Source organism: Callospermophilus lateralis, chromosome 5, assembly GCF_048772815.1.
Source record: "Callospermophilus lateralis isolate mCalLat2 chromosome 5, mCalLat2.hap1, whole genome shotgun sequence".
NCBI classification, from domain to species: domain Eukaryota; kingdom Metazoa; phylum Chordata; class Mammalia; order Rodentia; family Sciuridae; genus Callospermophilus; species Callospermophilus lateralis.
This window is the reverse complement of record NC_135309.1, coordinates 77,503,649-77,509,516: the sequence shown is the minus strand read 5'-3', so window position 1 is coordinate 77,509,516 and position 5,868 is coordinate 77,503,649. Positions and strand designations below refer to the sequence as shown.

Here is a 5,868-nt window from a genome sequence, read left to right as displayed (position 1 = left end):
TGTTTTGTTCCTGATATTAGGCAGGGGGAAAGCCTTTAATATGTCACTATTAAACTCCAATTAAACTCCTATTAAATATGACATTTTTATAGGAGTTTTTAATAACTTGTAATCAGATTAAAGATGCTCCCTCCTGTTTGCAGCTTGTAAAGGGTGCAGTGTCTACAGAGCAGAGGAGTCGCCCTTCCTCCTGTCAGGAGGAGCAGGTGAAATTTGTCAAGAAGTTCTGGAAACTCCACTCTAATACCGTTCCCTCCAATCAGCAGCACGTGGGGCAGTAGGGAATTTTGCCACAACCAAGAACTAGGGGAAAGGTTGAGAGAGGGATAACTAGGGGTGGACAGAGCTTCAGCCAAAAGACCAGATATCCTGTTCTGGTCTAAAGAGTTTCTTCTTTCTTTTTCATCAGCCTCTCAACTGATTTGGTTCCTCTTGACACGCATATCTTTTTTTCTCCTAAATTTCCACCATAGATTGTAGTTCATACATGCCCTTGATAAACTGAATAAGTATTTTTGTAGCTGTTTCAGTGCCACCTTTGGTGGGAAACTGTTTTTAATTTGCATGGAGGGTGATGGGCAGCCAGCTTAGCCAATACTATTCCAGGAGCCACTACAGGACAGCCACTCACATCCCGGGCCATGAGGTAGGCCCTGGTGCTTCACAGCTTCTCTCTGGAACATTCTGTCCACCTCTTCATATTCTCCAGTAAAGGCTGTGGTGTGTTGGAGTCTCAGTGATTAACAAGGTATCAAACCATTCCCCTGGAATCCTCCAGAACTGCCTCTCATGGGGCACCTGATGGATATCTGCTTCACAGATGGCCTATCCCTACATCTTTAAAACTTGCTGTACTGTTTCCATTTCTCCTGGGTATATTTTAGAGAAAAATAATCTCCAGGTCGTATGATAGATGTTTCATCTTTGTTAACACAAGCACTCAGTAATGAATCTTTATAATATTAGCTGCATGCTGAACCAGCCCTATCTCTGAATTCACTTTGAGACTCTATATAACTCCACATTTGCTTGAGCTTTCTTAGGAAAGCTCAGGATTATTTATTTTCTCTGTGTATATTCTTGGCATATTTCTGCCTAGAGGAAGAGCAAAATCAATAAGTCCTACAGTTTTATTAAGTTTCTTAAAGAGCAGGATATCTGGTCTATTGGCTGAAGCTGGTTAATCACCATCCTGTACAAATTCATCTTAGAATGGTGGGGGTTTTTTACCCATTTTTTTCAGTTGTCACTGGTAATAGTGTTGTCCAACTTCCTAACCATATTTAAAGAATAGGTGTTGCTCCTGTCCATGTCATTGCCTTCTGGTATAGCCCAAATCAGCCAAAGTTAAAGAATATATTTTGATTCATTATTTTGTCTTTTTAGCCTCTCACATACTATCATTTGATCTCTCATCTATTTCTTCCTATGGGTCTAATTGTGGCAATCTTAGCTGTCACTCAGCCTATCTCAGTTTGCAAAAAGAGTCAAGTGAGATCACATGGCATATGCCCAATTTCTCTCTAATAGTGAGAATCAGGTGCACAGGTTTGGGGACAAAATGAAACCGGCTGCTGCCAAGTCCCAGTGCTGTACTGGGGAAAATTATCCAGCAGTTTGGGCAAACCCTTCCCTGTCACCAGGACTGTCAGTGCTCCTTGGAATAGTTTTACATAAAGCCAGTCAGTGGCTTCTCCTTTCCATCTCAACAGCTGTTCCAAACTTTGACTCTCTTCAGTTCTTCCTCTGCCTCATCTTCTCTGTCTCAGCATAAAATCTTACCTTTACATTCACTCAGAAAACCCTTTCAATGAGCCAACAAACAAAATAATTCCTTTCCCACTAAAACCCCCAGTGTATTAAAAACTCATAGTTGCACAGTCCTTTCTATTTTCAGTGAAAGATTGTCCCTCCCACAGCCAAAGTCTCATGTGTCCTTCTAACCACTTGCATTGGAATTTGTCTCTTGGCTTGACGGAGACCTTGGGTGATCAGTTGTCCCTTTCTTTCCTCTGTATTCTGTTTGCTCCCTTCAACATATAAACATTTTCTTTAATAAAAATTTCCTCTGGCTCCACAGTAGCTACTGTTCTTTATCTTTTCCCCTTTGCAGTCAAACTTCTTAAAGAAGTTTCTCCATCTGCCATCTCCTCTCTCTGGCCATTTCCTTAGCTGAAAACAATCTGTCTTTCATCCCCAAAACAGCAATGAAATTCTTTCTGCCAATTAACTTCATATTAATAAATCCAGTGGATACATGTCATTTTTAAAATTATTCAACACTGTTAACAGCTTCCTTCTTCTTTTAACCTCTCCCCTCTCCTCCCTCCCTCTCCCCACCCCCTCTCTCTAACAATACTTATCTTCTCTGATTTTTCTACTGTGTCTCTGGCCACTCTTCTCAATCTCCTTCTTGTGATCTCTCTAAGATGACTGTTTTCATAGGTTTCTTCTCAACTGTGATACGTTATTCCACAACCACTTCTATATGGCTGACTCATTAATCCACATAGACTGTTTGTTCCCCCAAGAGTTTCAGACTCATTTTCACCTGGCTTTCTTAGTCACCAGAACTCAACATACCCCAAACTAGTCTTATTGTCCTTGTTTGTGAGTTTTTTTTTTTTTTTTTTTTTTTTTTTGGTATTTCCCTTAAGGAATAGCAGTCTGGGATCCAGAGGAAATCTGAGTCATCCCTAACTTTCCCCTATAATTCAACACAACTTTTTATGCTTTATTTTTTAAACATAGCATAACTCTCTGTGTTCCCATTGTTTTATCTCACCCAATAGCCTATGTAGCTTCTTAGCTGGTCTGGTTGTTCTTTAATCTGACCCCATCAAATCTAATACACCATTACTAGAATTATTTTTCTAAAATGTGGATCCATGTTCCTTAAAAAGAAAGCTCATCCATTGACTTGATGCAAGTCTGATAAAAATTATGATTTTTTAAAATGGATTTGACAAGGTGACTCTAAGAGCTAAGAACAACCAAGATATTTGTGAAGAATAGGATGGAGCCAGACATGGTGGAACAACATGCCTGTAATCCGAGTAGCTCAGGAGGCTGAGGCAGGAGGATCAAAAAAAGTTCAGAATCAGTCTCAGCAACTTAATGAGGCCCTAAGCAAGCAACTTAGAGAGGTCCTGTATCAAAAAAAAAAAAAAAATGTTGGGCATATGGCTCAGTGATGATGTGACTCTGGTTTCAATCCCAGTATATTAAAAAAATAGAATGAAAAGATTGCCTTTCTGAAAAGGTATATTCTAAAGCCATAATTGAGGCAGTTGATTGCCTCACGGGTAGAAAACCAACAAATGATACACCACAGAAAACCCAGGAACAGACCCACTCATAAACGCAACTGTGATCTTTGACAGAGTGTTTGTTTTTTTAAGTGTAATGGAAAACCCCAAAACATTCAGTATTTCAAACAGGAGGATTTTTAAAAAAGAAAATAGATAAGCACAAATTATTGAGGGCTTGGAAGGGCAAAGATTTGAAGCATGGGAGTGACTCAAGGGCATAGCTTATGAGTCACGGCCATAGCCATCCAGAGAAGCTGCTTAGAGGCCTGCAAAATATAGGACACTCTGCTGAGATCACAGCACCCCCCAACTGTTGCCCGAGACTGTTGACTGATATGGGAATGTGGAGTGTGGCTTCTGTAAAGTATCCACTCAAGTCTTAGTTCCTCTGCCACTGTTGCTGGGAGTGAATTGTTTCTATCTCCCTACTTTCTTCCAAATTAGCCTAAGTGCATTTTTTTTTTCTGACAGCACCCAAACAATAATTAAACCTTGCTGGCAAAAAAGTTTGGAGAATTCAGCTTCTGGTATCCAGCTCTTGTGATACAAGGAGAGCAAAGAAGGGAAATCAATGTGTACCAAGGGCCATAGAAAACATGTAGCACAGAGGGCATTAAAGATCAATGAAGAAGGAAAGAACTGCTCAATAAACACCACTGGGATAACTGGATATCCATTTAAAAAGCTGAAATTGAATTCCTGCCTTACACCATACACAAGAGTCAACTTAAACAGATAGACTTTTTTTTCCTAAAAGGAAAACTTTAGGAAGAAAACACAAAGAAAATATCTTCCTAGTTTTGGGGTGGGGAAACTTTTGTTAAACATAATACAACACATTCTAACCATAAAAGAAATGATTAATTCAACTATATAGAAATTAATGACATCTGTTTATCAAAAACACCATAAAGAAAGTGAAAACCAAAAAGTAATAGGACATATTTGGTCACACATATTACCAATATTTAATATCAAGAATACATAAAGAACTCCTACCAACCAAAAGAGAACAAACACACATACAAACAGAATAGAAAAATAGGTAAATGACATGGGAGTAGATGGCCAGGGAACAGAAACAAACAAACCAACAAACCTATTGAATCTTTTCAGTAATCAGGAGACTAGATATTATGACTCTTATGGTTTGGATGTGAGGTGGCCCCAAAAGCTCGCATATGAGACGATACGAGAAGGTTTGGAGGAATAATGATTGGGTTTTAGCTTTAACCTAATCAGTGAATCCATCCCTGATGGGATTAACTGGATGGGAAAATGGAAGCCATGGGGTGTGGCTGGAGGAAGTGGTTCGTTGGGGGCATGACTATGGGATGTATATTTTGTATCTGGGGAGTGGAGCCTCTCTCTCTCTTTTTCTGTTTTTCTGATCATCATGTGAGCTGCTTCCCTTTCTCCTACTCTTCCATCATGATCTCTTGCCTCACCTTGAGCCAGCCAGTTATGGACTGAGACCTCTGAAACAGACCCTAAATAAAGCTTTCCTCTTCTACAGTTGTACTGGTTGGATCTTTTAATCACAGCAGAAAAAAAAAAACTGACTAAAACAATGACCAAACTGAAATATTATACTTATTATATTAGTGAATATTAAAAAGTAAATAGTGAATCATTTCTAACTTTTTCTTCTTAACCACTGTCTTTGTGTGCTATATCTCCAAAATGTAGCCTGAATCTATTTTTTTTTTTAATTTTCATTGCTGTAATTCACAAAGTTTGGGAGAGAATATAGAACAGTAGGATTTTTTTTTTCTCCCTGATACATCATGGGAAAGGTGAGTGGCAGCTGCAGGTATTGTGCTGACTGAAGCTGTCAGTGTTTCCCATGTTGCTCTTGCATGTAGTTGGAGAGTCCATGGTCACAAAGAGTGACTGCCAGGGAAACATGCTGGGAATTTCTTTAAATTAGGGTATTGTAAAGGTATATTAGATAATCATTTTTGGAAAACACCTTGAAATTTTCTTGGAAATATGAACATAGAGACACCCTATCTCAGCAATCCCAGAGAAAATCTTGCACATGTTTCCAGGAGACAGGCTCATAACAGTTTATAGGAGTCATGAAAGGAAATTAATTAGAATTCATTATCAGGAGAATGGTTGTATAAATTGTATTATATTTATACAATGAAATATCATACAGAACTGAGAACAAATGATCCATAGCTATACTCAATATCATATAAATCATAGATATCTAATATAAAGTTAAAAATGCAGGCCCACGAAATCATAGATAGTACAACACCATTAAGACAATTCAAAAACACAGAAAATTAAGCAATATGTTTAGACACATATACACTTTAATTTTTTTTAGTTGTAGATAGACACAATACCTTTCTTTTGTTTATTTGTTTTTATGAGGTGTTGAGGATGGAACCCAGTGCCTCACACATGCAAGGCAAGTGCTCTACCACTGAGCCACAACCCCAGCCCCTAGACATGTATAGACTTTTAATACAGCTATTTTTAAAAAGTGAAGTAAAGATAGACACAAAATTCATAATAACGCCATTCTTTCCTTTGGTGGAGG

At 38.4% G+C, this 5,868-nt stretch overlaps 1 non-coding gene across 1 annotated transcript; it reads right to left on the bottom strand.

The window, feature by feature from the left end:
- Nucleotides 1–5,094: 5,094 nt before the first annotated feature.
- LOC143400581 (small nucleolar RNA SNORA44) lies at nt 5,095–5,223 on the bottom strand. Its single transcript, XR_013091492.1, has one exon. It is a non-coding gene; the product is annotated as a small nucleolar RNA SNORA44 (small nucleolar RNA).
- Between the last annotated feature and the right edge of the window lie 645 nt (nt 5,224–5,868).